Raw genomic sequence first — 15,785 nt, 5'->3', positions numbered from 1 at the left:
ATTTGCTAGACATAAGGTCCAATTATAACACAAATTGTTGTTTCAAACGGACTTAATTAAGATTTAAATAATATTAATTAAAATGAAAAGAGGTGTTGAGTTTATGGATTCAAGTACCTAAGAGGGGGAGGGGGTGAATTAGGTACTATTTAAAAATTTATAACTTCAACTTTATTGATTTAAAGTGAGTTACGAGGACAAAAGAGATGAGGAGATACTTTGAATAATATTGAAAGACTAAACAAGTATCACGATGAATGTTTGCTGAAGTATGAAAGTAACAATCGTTCTGACTGTAGCTATTTGTCTCAGTTTGTGGAATACGACTGCAGACCAAATGTGACAGTATGATGAACTGTTACTTCGAATGTTTAAGCAAAGCACGACAAACAAACAAAGTAAATTGCAGCGGAAGTAAAGTAAAACAATTGAACACGAGATTTTTGAATTGGTTCGGCATGAAACTCAAGTGCCTACGTCCAATCTACCTTTTTATTGCTTTCTTTTAGTGATCTACTCCGACAACTAAAAGACCCTTACAATAAAAGACACCAACCTACTCCGGTTGTAAAGCTAGTACAAGAACTACTCCGTTCTTATGACAAGCTAACTCGCAACCTACTCCGGTTGCCAAGAGTTAAAGACTACTCCGTCCTAAACTCTACTAACACACTTAGAATGTTATAGGATCAAGTTTCCACTAACATATTCTTAGCAAAGAATAGAGATGGACAACTTTTACAAGATCAACAATTCTTAAGCAAGAGAGTTTAGTATTATAAAGTAACAGTAGCCACGACTGTAACAACTTGAAGACTCTTTAAAGGTTTTGCAAAGAACACACGGTTTAAAGCTTTCAAAACAATTTTGCAAACTTGAAATTAATTTCAGAAAGAAGACTTGAAATTTTATGAAGGAGAGGCACGATTTATATAGAGAAGGTGAGTGAAGGGGTTGCTAGGGTTTTGAAGGGTCAAAGACCACACATGTGAAGGGTAATTGCAACCACCCAAAACTTGCACCAAAGAGGGCTCTTTTGCAAAGGCAAGAATAGAGAAAGAGTGTTTGAAAGATATCCTTAAAAGCTCTTGCAAATTCAGAAAACAAAGAAAGAAAAGACAAGTCACATGATGACAAGTTAACACCAAAATGGTAAAAAACATTCTTTGTTTTCTTAAAGAACCAAAGGGTTGAATTTGCATAAAGAGGAAACATTTTGAAAATAATAATAATTCAAACCACTCTTTGTTGAAAACCAACTCCTTAATAAAAATCTGAATTTTATCTTTGAAAAATAAGAGTCACGTGAAAGCTTTTGAAAGATAAAAAGGGACTTCAAGTTTTACGAGTTGTGGCAACAATCCAAGCAGTTGTTTACTAATGAAAGCAACAGTCGTCTGTGTAGGGTAATATCCGTATAAAACCCTTTAATTATAGGACTATAACGTAAATTTAATATGCGATTTATTGTCATAAACGAAAAACAACAAAGAAACGATAAAGCATAAGAAATAACCTCGGGTCCTTTGAGATGCGGCCTAAGAACAGAAATCAAAGTAGATTTCCTCCTAATCGATACACCCAATACCGTCTGAGACTATGCCCTTGTGCTAGAAATGTATTCTCTAATTGCCTTGCAATATTGAGAGAATTGTTGTGAATTTTTACGATGTGAGATCTAGAAATTTCAGAGGAAAAATGCCTCCAAAACCCTAATAATTTTGCAAATGAAAAATGATTAGGTTACAAAAGAGAGAGAGCCTCTCTTTTGTTTGCTTCATTCGGCCAAACCGTGAGCCCTCATGGGAAGTGGGCTTCCACTTCCTCTTAATTTTAACTCGTGGTCCGGCTCGAAAAATGCTAAATGTATATGACGCGGTTTTATTATAAATCGTCATCGGTTATCGGTTATTAAAACATCGTCTAGTAACAAGGATTAGCCGATATATTAATACATGTCCGACAAAGACAATATTGTATAATTAATTCAATATACATTAATTAAATATAACCGTTTATATTTAATTTACGAATTAATCATTTAATTCGCCTTAGCCAATTTTATTTAATCCGTATTAAATAAAATATCTCAACATCGCGTTTTGACTAATTATTAGTCAATAACTCCGACTAACTGCTTAGTCAACTTTGGCATCAACATGACTGTATTTTCATACCGTCACATCTCTCAAACGTATCCTATAGGTGTGACTTTTAGGGACCAGTTGATCACCGCCATCTGTATGACAATAACGTCAAACTTATCTAGCAAGCCAACCGTTATTGATAAACGTGGACCAACTGATAATAATACAAAAGTATACCCTTTGATCCTTTTAGAGATTTAAATGTTATTGCACTAACTGTAGAGGACACCAGCCCCAACAAGCTCCCACTTGTCCGTACAAGTGTATGTGTAATAACGTTATCCGCACTAACTGGAGGACACCACCTCCAACAAACTCCCACTTGTCCGTACAAGTGTATGTGCGATAACCGATTTTCATATCCATTTAAAATTTCTCCCACTCAATGTAAAACAATTTGCAGATCCGGATCCGCAAAGGTCGTATTTTACAATCGATCTGTATCAAGAGTGGTTTCCCCGACTAGAGAGTAACTCAACTGATAAAACGAATCTGTATTCGAGCATGGCCATGCATTTCGATTCTGACTCCTCGAGTGGCCCTGAGAAATATCGAGTACTTGATAAAGGCTGAATATTTCCTTCAACTCGACTCCTTCCGATCTAAGCACAGCATGAAATGACCCAGAAAAAATCTACTTGGCCCCCTGTTACGGATGACCGTGAGAAAGAAACCAAAGTCACCCAAAATCTGCTTTAGTCTCAAGAGACAGTCGATAGTCAAAAGAATCGACTCTTAGGATCACCATGGAGGTACTATCCACGACCTGGCACCAAATGTTATAAAACATTTAGGACTACACGTCGATGTCACAATTGTGTCCTACGAGATATCCGTATAAATCGCCTCTGTGATTGGTCAGTCAACCGTTTGACTTATGGCTCGTTGAACCCACCATCAACCAACGTCACAAAATAATTGCCAGAGTTATCAGCTCACGTGGGCAATTAAGGACTAAAAATATAATGTTTGTTCAGTTCACTTTGTGGTGTTCAAAATTGTCGTACAATTCCACATGAAAAACAAAATATATAAATATCAAAACGATGATGTCGTATAGAGTACACAAGAACATGAATCTAATCCATAAAAGAGTACTACAACTCAGGAACACGTTTAATTCCCATGGAATTAACATGCCCTTCATGCTTATCTTGTCGTAATGGTTTAGTGAGAGGATCTGCTATGTTATCATCTGTAGCAATCTTTTCTATCACTACTTCCTTTTGCTCCACGTAATCTCGGATTAGATGAGCTTTCCATTGTACATGTCTAGACTTGTTGCTAGACTTGGGCTCCTTAGCCTGGAAGATGGCACCTCTATTGTCGCAATAAATGGTGATCGGGTCATTCGAACTAGGCACTACAGATAGTCCATGTAAGAATTGACGCATCCATATCGCTTTCTTTGTAGCTTCAGACGCGGCATAGTACTCGGACTCAGTCGTAAAATCTGCTGTAACACTTTGTTTGGAACTCTTCCGGTGATGCAGCGCCATTAAGAGTAAAAACGAATCCAGATCGAGATTTCGAGTCATCTCGATCCGTTTGGAAGCTAGCATCTGCACAGAATCGGTTGCGCATAGCTTTTGTTCGCCTCCATAAGTCAATGCCCAAGCTTTAGTCCTCCGTAGGTACTTAAGAATGTTCTTGACAGCCATCCAATGTGATTCACCTGGATGCTGTTGGAATCGACTTGTCATACTCAATGCATATGCCACGTCCGGACGTGTGCATATCATGGCATACATGATTGATCCTATAGCCGAGGCATAAGGAATCCGTGTCATGCGCTCTTTATCTTCCGGTGTCTCTGGTGCCTGAGACTTGCTCAAATGCACCCCTGGAGCCATAGGAAGAAACCCCTTTTTGGAGTTAGTCATGCTGAATCTCTCTAGTGTCTTGTCTATGTAAGACTCCTGACTGAGAGATAACATCCGACGTGATCTATCTCGATAGATACGAATGCCCAAAATTCTTTGTGCCTCACCCAGATCTTTCATCTGGAAATGGTTCTTTAACCATGCTTTTACCGAAGTTAAGAGAGGTATGTCATTCCCAATCAGGAGTATGTCATCAACATACAATATTAGAAAGACAATCTTGCTCCCACTCGACTTGATATAGAGACATGGTTCCTCGACCGATCGAGTAAATCCATTTTCTTTTATCACTTGGTCGAAACGATGATTCCAACTCCTAGAAGCTTGCTTAAGTCCGTAAATGGAACGCTTAAGCTTGCACACTTTCTTAGGATGTTCTGGATCGATGAAACCTTCGGGTTGTACCATGTACAACTCTTCCTCCAAATAACCGTTTAAGAAGGCGTTTTTCACATCCATCTGCCAAATTTCATAGTCATGAAAAGCGGCAATCGCTAAGATAATCCGAATGGAACGCAGCATGACTACGGGTGCAAAAATTTCATCGTAGTGCAAACCTGGCACTTGGGTGAAACCTTTAGAAACTAGTCGTGCTTTATAGATATCTTGTTGACCTTCCACAGAATGCTTTATCTTGTAAAGCCATTTGCATTGAAGGGGACGAACCTTAGCAGGTAAGTCAACAAGATCCCATACGTTGTTCTCATACATGGAGTCCATCTCGGATTGCATGGCCTCAAGCCATAGCTTTGAGTCGAATCGGTCATGGCACCTTTATAGGTTGCGGGTTCACTACTCGTTAAGAGTAGAATGTCATCTATGTCATGTTCCTCGACCATACCAATGTATCGTCCGGAGGAATAGAGACTCTTCCCGACCTTCTAGGTTCCTCGGGAATATTAACCGCATGCACTGGGATTGAAGGAACTGGTTCCTCCAATGGTTGCTCGGTATTTGGTTCTGGAATCTCCGACAGTTCGAAGGTTCTACCACTCTTTGCATTCTCGAGAAATTCCTTCTCTAAGAATGTCGCACTAGCCGCAACAAATACACGTTGTTCGGTTGGCGAATAAAAGTAATGACCAAGCGTTCCTTTAGGATAACCTATAAAGTATGTCTTGACCGATCGCGGGCCGAGCTTATCCTCGTGTCTCCACTTGACATAAGCCTCGCAGCCCCAAACCCGTATAAAGGACAAGTTGGGGACCGTTCCCTTCCATAGTTCATATGGAGTCTTGTCAATGACTTTAGACGGACTTTGTTAAGTATTAGAGCGGTGATGAAGAGCATAACCCCACAATGAGTCGGGCAACACGGTGTGACTCATCATGGATCGAACCATATCAAGTAGTGTTCGATTTCTCCGTTCGGACACACCATTCAATGGGGTGTTCGGTGGAGTTAATCGTAAGGCAATCCCACGGTCTTTGAGGTGTTGATCAAACTCGTGAGAAAGATACTCGCCACCACGATCTGAACGTAGTGTTTTAATCTTTCTACCCAATAGGTTCTGTACCCTATTCTGGTATTCCTTGAATTTCTCAAAGAATTCACTTTTGTGCTTCATTAAGTAGACATAGCCATATCTACTTAAATCGTCCGTGAAAGTGATGAAATACCTATAGCCTTCTCGTGCGGTGATTGACATAGGTCCACACACATCCGTATGTATGAGTCCTAATAGGTCATCAGCGCGCATTCCAACACCTTTGAAGGAAATTCGAGTCATGTTACCGATGAGACATGATTCACACGTGCCAAATGATTGAAAATCAAAGGCCGAGATAGCTCCATTCTGTATGAGCTGTTTAACGCGTTTCTCATTAATGTGTCCCATGCGGCAGTGCCATAGATACGTTTGATCTTTGTCACCAACCTTTAACTTCTTATTCATTACGTGCAATATTTCAGTTGTCTGATCTAAAACATAAATTCCATTCATGGAGACTGTCTTGCCATAAATCATATCGTGTAATGAGAAAATGCAAGTATTATTCTCTATTACAAATGAAAAACCAAGTTTGTCAAGTGCAGAAACTGAAATAATGTTTTTAGAAAGACTGGGTACATAATAGCAGTTATATAAAAATAACTCAAATCCGCTAGGAAGCTGGATCACGTATGTTCCCCTCGAGACGGCGGCCACTCGTGCTCCATTCCCGACACGCAGGTCCACCTCACCCTTTACGAGGGGTTCGATGTTTCGGAGCCCCTGCACATGATTACACATATGAGAACCACAACCAGTATCTAGTACCCAAGTTCCGTAACTTGCGTGGTTAATCTCAATCATATGAATAAAAGAAGAAGAAAAAGAAGAAGACATACCAACAGGTTTAACGCGACCTGCTTTTATGTCCTCATGATAAACAGGACATGTACGCCTCCAATGCCCAGTCTTGTGGCAATGATGGCATTCCATGTTATCATTCTTGCTCTTTGTCGCGCCTGATGAGTTGCTCGACTCACCAGGCCCACTCTTACCTGAACCCGACTTCTTAAACTTCGCCTTACCTACTGCTAGGTCTGCCTGAGTGATGGTTATTAAATAATACCTCGCAAGTGCACGATTTATCGTTGTGCAAAATTGAGGGTCGATCCCACAAGGAGCTAGGAAGACTACTAATCGTTTTAACTCTTTTGTTTAGCTAAGTCGACAATAAATGATGAGTGTAAATATCTAAAAACTAGACTAAACAAAATGAAATGCAATTTAACTAGAGAATGTAAAATGAACAAGAAAGACTAAGTTGTAATTCAAATAATTAAAAGGCCTAGAACTCGGTTCTCCCACAACAATTTGCAATTCCACGTACTAATTCCTTAGGCTAATCGTTTAGGTAAACGGGCAAGGAGGAGATGGCTCTAATTCGCCTAAGACCCCCCTCTCGGGTTCGAAATAGGACACTAGCACTACCCACCAACCCCCCTCTCGGGTTCGAAGGTCGGAATCCCTAACTCAACACTCAACAACCCCAAAAACATGCATATTTCCGAGGAGGTCAAGAACTTGGTCAAGGTCATTAAGTACTCATCGTAATCCGGGTCATCCCACTCCCTCTCTCAAGGGTCGATTTCAAACGCTAGTCTAGAGGCACCCTCCCTCGGTTCTCCCTTTCGGTCTCAACAAAGGTTAGCCATAGGGTCGAATTCCGGGTACCCAACTCACAACCTAACCAACTCTCGTTGGTGGAGAAGGGTCACAAGTCGACACTACCCAAAATCAATCCATAAACCATATCATTCCTCTAAACTACCCTCACTAATTTCCCCAAATAATTAGCCTTTATGAGAATCAATTAGTGAAACTACTCATGTCGGGTCAAACCGAGTCCTAGTAGAAGACTACTCACTAATCATGGTGCTAAGAGCAATAAAAACAACAAAGATGGATTCTTTAATCATGAACATGATGTGAAAATGGATTCTACAACTAATCATGCAATTACCCAACAAATCTAAGAGGAAATGCTAATTTTACTAAGAAGAGCAAGGATTAAGACAAAAAGACTCAAACTTTAACACAATCACCCAAAGGTTCAACCTTTAGATGAGAAACAACAATGGTGAACATGAAAAAGATGAACAAGATAAAGACAATAACAATCTAACAACAAAAAAGAGGAATTCAAGCATAAATAATTAACAAAACTTGAATGAAAATAAATGTAAACAAATGAAATTAAGGGAGAGAATTATACCAACATGGAAACTTTGAATTGATGGAAGAACTTGGATAAACAAGAGATTGATTAAACTAATTAAGGAATGATTACCAATTTTATTGAAGAAATATTGAAAGGGAAATATTTAGGGTTCTACAAATATTGAGAGAGTAAGAGAGACTAATTTCTAAGGTAAAGTAATTGAAGGAGTCCTCCCTTTCTAATTCTAATGTGTGGTCCTTTATACTAGTTTATTAATTAATAATACTACTAATTACTAATAATAATTATAATAATAATAATAATAATCCTAATAATTCTCTAATTCCCTCAAAAAACCATCGACACAAAGTTTTTCACAAACCAAACAATTGAAAAACAAAGAAAAAGGAAAAAGGGGAAGGGGAAACACGATTAAAACGCAGCAGAGGTGCTCTGCCGGTCCACCGGCGGCCGGGCTTGATGCCGGCAGCGAGGGCAATTGAAAAGAGCAGAAATCAAGTGGGATGTGTGTTTTGCCGGTCAGTCGACCGCCGGGGCACCGGTAGAGAACAACAAGACTGATGCAAAATTGTTGATTTGGTGCGTTTTTTGGTGGCCATTCACGGTCCCTATACCGGTAGCGAGGCCTTCACAAAAAGGAGAACAAATTGGTGTGTTTTTCCGGTTGAGGAGTCGGCTGCCGGGGCACCGACATGGAGCACAAAGCTTCATAAAAGCTCGGTTTCGATTCCGAGCTCGAATCTGATTATGCATTGGAGAAGGTGGGGTTGCTGTTGTTGATTAATGGTGATGATTGATTATGGATTGACGGAGGATGGAGGTTGAAGGTGGTTATTAATGGTGATGCTGATGAATACGGGATGCAGGGGAATTCGTGGTTGTTGCTTCTGAGTTTGTTGCTTTGAGGCAGGTGGCGACATGCAGGTGGTTAAATGAATTGATGATGGTGACGGTGGTTGAAGGTGAAGACGGGTTTGGAGTATGGTGATGTCGGCGTTGAATGGTGAGTTGGGACGAGCTGGACTCAGCGGTGGTGCTGAGTTAAAAATGGTGAAGGTGATGAATGAATGAAGCTTGGCTTGTTCAATTGGTAGTTTGGCAATGGTGAAACATGATGAATTAGTTGATAATTGCCATTGTCATTGAAGTTGCAGAGAAACAAAGGAGCAGTAAGAAGAATGTATGAATATTTGGTTTTCGTAGAGTGTTGGGTCAACTTTGACTTTTGCTTTGTATACTTCCCATTTAGCTCATAGCTTTGACCCGTCTTTGACTCGTCTCAATTCCGCCTTGATTTATTGTAAATCGAATCTCCTCTTTATTACTTCGCGTTACCTACAAATTATTATAATAAAGTAATATTAATAATAATATTAAATAAATATCCGACTAATTAATAAATAAAACTAAGACGGCTAACTATTATAAATTAGTAATTAAATGAGCTTATTAGACAATTAAGCACACAAAATCGAGTCAGAATTAGGTATAAATGTGGGGCAAAATGTAACCAAAATTCGACTCATCAAATCTCCCCACACTTAAACCTTACTCGTCCTCGAGTAAGCTCATAAACTAAACCGAGACCCATAATATAAAAGACTAGCTAAACTAATAATATCCGATGAAAGACAATTAACGGGCCCTCTCAGTCCCTTCAACTCACACCGAAACACAATGAGGTATGCATTCCGATGCAAGGCAAGTGGGGGCTTGCGGAAAATTTTTGACACATCCAACATTAAGCACGAATCAACATATAAGACGTATCACAAAAAGTCAAACCGCTTTCCTCATCTAAGCGGCCGTTTGTTTTCAAAAACCGAACAAAGAGAGTCATTAGTGGAGGATGTCGTCTCCGGGTCTTACCAAGGTGTCGACTCCCTAATTCTAGCTCAAGTAACCAATATTGACAACACGGGGTGCCAAAGAAACAAATTCTAGGCGGGAAAGGGGAAGTATGAAGCTATACTCCCAAGAATGACACGACACACACAAGATTCGACTCCATATCAAACCTTTGACCAAAAGGAGACCAAAGTTCGACTCTCACGGGTTTCACTAGTCACACAAATGAAAGAATGGGGTGATTTTTGTGACAAAAAGTAACCAAAATCACTCTCCTAACTCGACTTGCGAAGCATGCCCGCAATCTAATATGGTACTCCATCCTATATCCGCAAGAGAAATGTCAAATTGATGCACATACAAGAGACAATCGGGTATTAATGGGGCTTGGGTTCGGTGAAAAGGGGTTGGTGTGCAAGCACCGTTTTAAGACATGTGAGGCTATCGGTTAAGTAGTCGTCACGTCCAACCAATCCACTAAACTCTACCCATACAAATGAATTCTTCAACAAAATATGGCAAGATTGCCACTTCCAAAATCATTCAATTCTCTTCAAAACAAACTCAATTTGCAAATTACCAACCCTTTATTTGAGACAAAAATATACATTCTTTTCTTTTTGTTTTTCATTTCATTTTTCTCTTTTTCTATTTCTTTTTCTTCTTCATTTTGTGCACCTCTTATTAGACAAAAGTAGCCAAAGTCACATTTCACTCATGTGGCATTAAGATCATACACCTCAAGGTGAGTCAAAATTTCAACCCAAATATACTCCACAAAAGAACCACAATGACGAACTACTCAACCAAGGTGAGTTGTTTATGGAATGTAGTTATTTTGTTGGTAATAGAAATGATAAGGCTTAGGCTCAAAATGGGTTAACAAAAGGAAACAATTGACTCAAGGGTATAACAAAAGCTTATTTGGCTATTGTGAGGTTACTTTATTTGAACAAAATTGTCTCAACATGTACATCGACACTTCTACGGAATCAAGGAACGAGCTCCATACTTATGCGTTTTGACATGACATACCACGTAAGGAGAACTACTCACATGACCTAAACGGGACCGGTTGGATGGACCGGCCATATGGAGGCTCTATCCTCACATTTTTGTAGCTATATCGGACCTAGGTCAAGTCTCGGGCCTAATACGGTCTCACAAGGTGGCCGTTACTTGGTTGTTAAGCTAGACTTCCGGGTTTTTGCAAGCAAAAACCCTAACATGTGTCATCAAAAGGCACGAGCTATCAAGAGGGAAATGACACGGGCAAAACAAATTATCATCATTGGCAACATATGCCCTCCACATTTAGACTCCTTATGCAAATTTTTACAAACGAAATGCAACGTGTATGGATGCAAACTACACATATGAACAAGCTATATGAATGAAAGAGTGAACACATATATACACTTCTAGTCTAAATGCACACAATTTCTAGTCCTAACATCACACACATATCCAAAACGGTTCCCAAAAGGAACACCCACATCAAATATCCCGTCCTCCTCCATGCTTATATTTACAAAAAAGAAAAGGAAGGATAAAAGAGAAAGGATTGGAAGAATTTTACCAAGCGTCTTCTCCGATGATTCATGTGTTGCCTATCAAAATGGTTAGGACAAATGCAATATATATAGTATAATATAAACAATGCAATTTTTGAAATTTTTCAATTTTTTCAATTTTTAGGCATTTTGTATTTTTCTCAAATTAACAAGCAAATATATACAATTATAAACAATATGCACAAAGTGGATATTTCCCTCCCCACACTTGAGATTTACATTGTCCTCAATGGAACAAAGCATAGGGAGAGAATAGGAAAAATAAATAACATATTGTTGTTGGTTTTTGAATTTTCCAAAATGTAAGAACGTGTTTTTGATTTTTTTGAATATTTGAAGATAAATAACATGTTTTTGGTATTTTTGAATGATGGAATTTCCTCCCCACACTTATTTATTTACATATTTCAAATGGAAATAAATGTGTGGAGGAAATTTCGAAATAAAATACATGTTTTTTGAAGATTTTTTTTTTATTTTTCAAATTTTTAGTGGTTTTTGGTTAATGAATGTAATGCATGAATTATTCTACATGCTAAATTAAAAGAACAATGCAAACTACACTACATGAGTGCAAAGAGAGCTAATTTAGATTAACTCCTATTCGGTTAAGTAAAGTAAATGCAAATGCAAGCAAAGCATAAATAAAGTAAGGGAAGAGAATACTAACAATGTGGTGGTTCTTAAGGGACTCCACCAAACCTCTCATGCAAAATTGTCTTGCTTGAATCTTTAAATAGCATGATCCATGTCACTCAAGGCACGGAGTAACCGATCAAAAGCTTTAGCAAAACCCTCAACTAGACACAAGTAATGCCAAGCTATAGCAAACCACAACCAACTTCTTTTCCAACACTTCTTTTCATAGTTCCTCTTACCCTCCTTGGCTTCCTTTCTTGGGTCCTTTTGATAGTTAGAACCCTTAAAATTGGAATGGTAGTTAGGTGGTAGGAGGAACAGAATCTCATAAGTTTCACTAGTTGTACAACCCTCTTCTTGGTCACCAAGGTAAGGAAATTGGTTGGGAGTAGTAGGTGGAGTAGTCAACTTCTCAACATTGAGGTTCATGATATTGTCATTTTTATCCCAATTTTCTTGACTTTCCTCTTGACCCGAACTATTTCCATTGAGAGCCGCTTCCAAGGCATCAATTTGAGCTTCCCAATCACTTGAAGAATTATCCGACCAAGGTGCACCTTCAAAAGAGCTTAGAACAAATGAATCCGGAGAGTTCAAGAATGATTCAATCTCATCATTAATTTGGTCTTCAAATTCATCTTCTCTTGATTCATTTTCACCCAAATGTCCTTTAACATCAACTCTCAATGCAAGATCACCTCCATTTCCCTCCTTGTTTGTTGGACAAACTTCCAATGGATCCAAGTGTGAAGGCTCAATATTATCCTCATTCAAACAATCCTCCAACACATCCACCCTACAACAAGAGTCACTCATAGAAGGAGACTTCATGGAATTTTCCAACGAGAATTCTATCTTGTCATCACCAACTTGAAGAGATAGTTTGCCATTTTTCACATCAATCAAGACACCCCCCGTAGCAAGGCAAGGGCGTCCTAGGATGATTGGAATTTTGGAATCCTCGGGAATATCCATCACATAGAAGTCGCAAGGTATCACAAGCTTTCCCACTTTGAGTGGTACATCTTCCACAAGGCCAATTGGATACCTCACCGATCTATCCGCAAGTTGCAAAGATACTCTTGTAGGCGAAAGTTCAAAACCCTTCAATTTCTTGAAGATATTGAGAGGCATGAGGCTAATGCTTGCCCCCAAGTCACACAAGGCTCTCTCAATATGAACGGTCCCAATGGTGCATGGTATGGAAAAATTACCCGGATCTTCAAGCTTTGGTGGCATCTTGTGCAATAGGATAGCACTACATTCTTGTGATAAATTGACCATGGTACTTGGACCCAATGAATTTTTGTTGGAAATCAACTCCTTCAAGAATTTTCCATATGCGGGTATCTCCTTGATGGCATCAACAAAAGGCATGGTGATGTTCACACCTTTCATCATGTGCATGAATTTCCCATACTTTTGCTCAAGCTTTGCTCTTGCCAACCTTTGAGGAAAAGGAATTGGTGGCACATATGTTCTCACAACTTGTTCCTTGGGTTCTTCAATAATTTTGGTAGGTTCATCAACTACCATGGGAGTTTCCACAACAACCTCTACAAGATCATCTTCAACCACTTTTTGTGGTTCAACCACAACTTCCGGTTTGCGACTCTTTTTCCTCTTTACGAACACCCGGTCTTCCAACTCCCTACCACTCCTCAAATGTATAGCATTAATGGTTTTTGGGTTCTCCTCGGTTTTACCCGGAAATTTTCCATTTGAGGCTTGAAATTGACTTATTTGAGAAGCCAATTGAGAGATTTGATTATCCGTCATTCTTTGGGAGGCTTGCATTTGAGTCCTTAGTTGGTTGATAGAAGATGTGGCCTCCTCTTGTTTTTGGTTGGAATGGGTGATGAATTGGGTTTGAGAATTCATCAATTGCTCTATCATGAGCTCCATGTTTGATTTAGGTTGGGTGGATTGTGGAAAGGGTTGAGAATTTTGTTGAAATGGTTGGGAATTTTGTTGAAATTGTGGGTTGGTTGGTTGATTTAGTGGTTGGAATTGTGGTCTTGGTTGGAAGGTGAGATTTTGCTTTTGGGCTTGGAAATTTGGTGTAAATTGTGGATTTTGTTGGAAAGTGGGGTTTTGGGCATTTTGTGAGCCATTGGAAAAATTTGGGTGGGCTCTCATTCCGGGATGGTATTGATTGTTGTTGAATGCTTGTCTAGCGGAATTGATTCCACACTCCATTCACTTGCTCCATACAATTTGCCTCTCCCATCATCAAAGGACATTCATTTGGTGGATGCCCTTGATCTCCACAAATCTCACAACAATACACTTGTGACCAATTTGATGAAAAGTTTCTTGAGGTGTTGCTTGAGTTCAACAAAGCAATTTGTTGCTTGAGTTCTTCTATCAACCCTTTAACCTCAACATTGTTGGCCGACTCAACGGTTGTCTTTCCCTTCCTCTTGTGCCTATCATTATTCCAATGAAAAGTTCGGGAAGCCATTTCCTCAATAAGCTCATTGGCCGTCTTGTGATCAATTTTATCTAATGCCCCTTTTCCCGAGCCGGAATCTAGGTTCATTTTCATTTCATTGCTCAACCCCTCATAAAAGTTGTTGATCAACTCATCATCTCCAATCCCGTGATGAGGACACGACCTTTGGAGTCCCTTATACCTTTCCCATGCTTCGTAAAGGGTCTCATCATCTTGTTGAGTGAAGCCTTGAAGCTCACTTTTTATTCTTGCGGTTCTTTGTGGTGGGAAGTACTTGTTCAAGAAGGCCTTGGAGACATCATTCCAAGTTCTAAATGAATCGGGCTCACAACTCTTCAACCATTCCTTAGCACTCCCCCTCAAGGAATAAGGAAAGAGCCTAAGGCGGATGGCATCCTCCGACACTCCATTTGCCTTAAACATGTCACAACTATCCAAGAATTCATTAAGATGTTCATTGGGGTTTTCGGTGGCTCCCCCTCCGAATTGGTTTCCTTGGACTAGTTGCAACAAAGTAGCCTTCACATCAAAGTTATTGGCTTGAATAGGTGGCTTGACAATACTTGGGTTCACCACCTTCTTCGGAGCCAAATTATCCCTCATAGGAACCGCGACCATTGTTGCTTCTTCGGGAATTCCAAATGGAATCTCAAAGAACTCAAGATTACCCGGTTCTTCTAAAACACCTTCCACTACTCAACAAATGGATTAGTAACAAAGAAAGACCTAGTCTAAACTAGAATAAAACAACTAATATCATGCCAATGCTCCCCGGCAACGGCGCCAAAAACTTGATGGTTATCAAATAATACCTCGCAAGTGCACGATTTATCGTTGTGCAAAATTGAGGGTCGATCCCACAAGGAGCTAGGAATACTACTAATCGTTTTAACTCTTTTGTTTAGCTAAGTCGACAATAAATGATGAGTGTAAATATCTAAAAACTAGACTAAACAAAATGAAATGCAATTTAACTAGAGAATGTAAAATGAGCAAGAAGGACTAAGTTGTAATTCAAATAATTAAAAGGCCTAGAACTCGGTTCTCCCACAACAATTCGCAATTCCACGTACTAATTCCCTAGGCTAATCGTTTAGGTAAACGGGCAAGGAGGAGATGGCTCTAATTCGCCTAAGACCCCCCTCTCGGGTTCGAAATAGGACACTAGCACTACCCACCAACCCCCCTCTCGGGTTCGAAGGTCGGAATTCCTAACTCAACACTCAACAACCCCAAAAACATACATATTTCCGAGGAGGTCAAGAACTTGGTCAAGGTCATTAAGTACTCATCGTAATCCGGGTCATCCCACTCCCTCTCTCAAGGGTCGATTTCAAACGCTAGTCTATAGAGGCACTCTCCCTCGGTTCTCCCTTTCGGTCTCAACAAAGGTTAGCCATAGGGTCGAATTCCGGGTACCCAACTCACAACCTAACCAACTCTCGTTGGTGGACAAGGGTCACAAGTCGACACTACCCAAAATCAATCCATAAACCATATCATTCCTCTAAACTACCCTCACTAATTTCCCCAAATAATTAGCCTTTATGAGAATCAATTAGTGAAACTAC

The 15,785-nt window shown here is 39.6% G+C and overlaps 1 protein-coding gene and 1 non-coding gene across 2 annotated transcripts in view; one reads left to right on the top strand and one right to left on the bottom strand.

The window, feature by feature from the left end:
* Positions 1-15,785, bottom strand: part of LOC141599732 (putative catabolite repression protein creC) — a 49,362-nt gene that overhangs the window by 12,276 nt on the left and 21,301 nt on the right. The window lies entirely within an intron of this gene.
* LOC141620312 (small nucleolar RNA R71) lies at positions 14,357-14,463 on the top strand. The gene has a single exon (XR_012531933.1). It is a non-coding gene; the product is annotated as a small nucleolar RNA R71 (small nucleolar RNA).

This window comes from Silene latifolia, chromosome 1 (genome assembly GCF_048544455.1).
Source record: "Silene latifolia isolate original U9 population chromosome 1, ASM4854445v1, whole genome shotgun sequence".
Taxonomy (NCBI): Eukaryota; Viridiplantae; Streptophyta; class Magnoliopsida; order Caryophyllales; family Caryophyllaceae; genus Silene; species Silene latifolia.
Note: the sequence above shows the minus strand (reverse complement) of the source record. Positions and strands in the feature narration are given on the sequence as shown.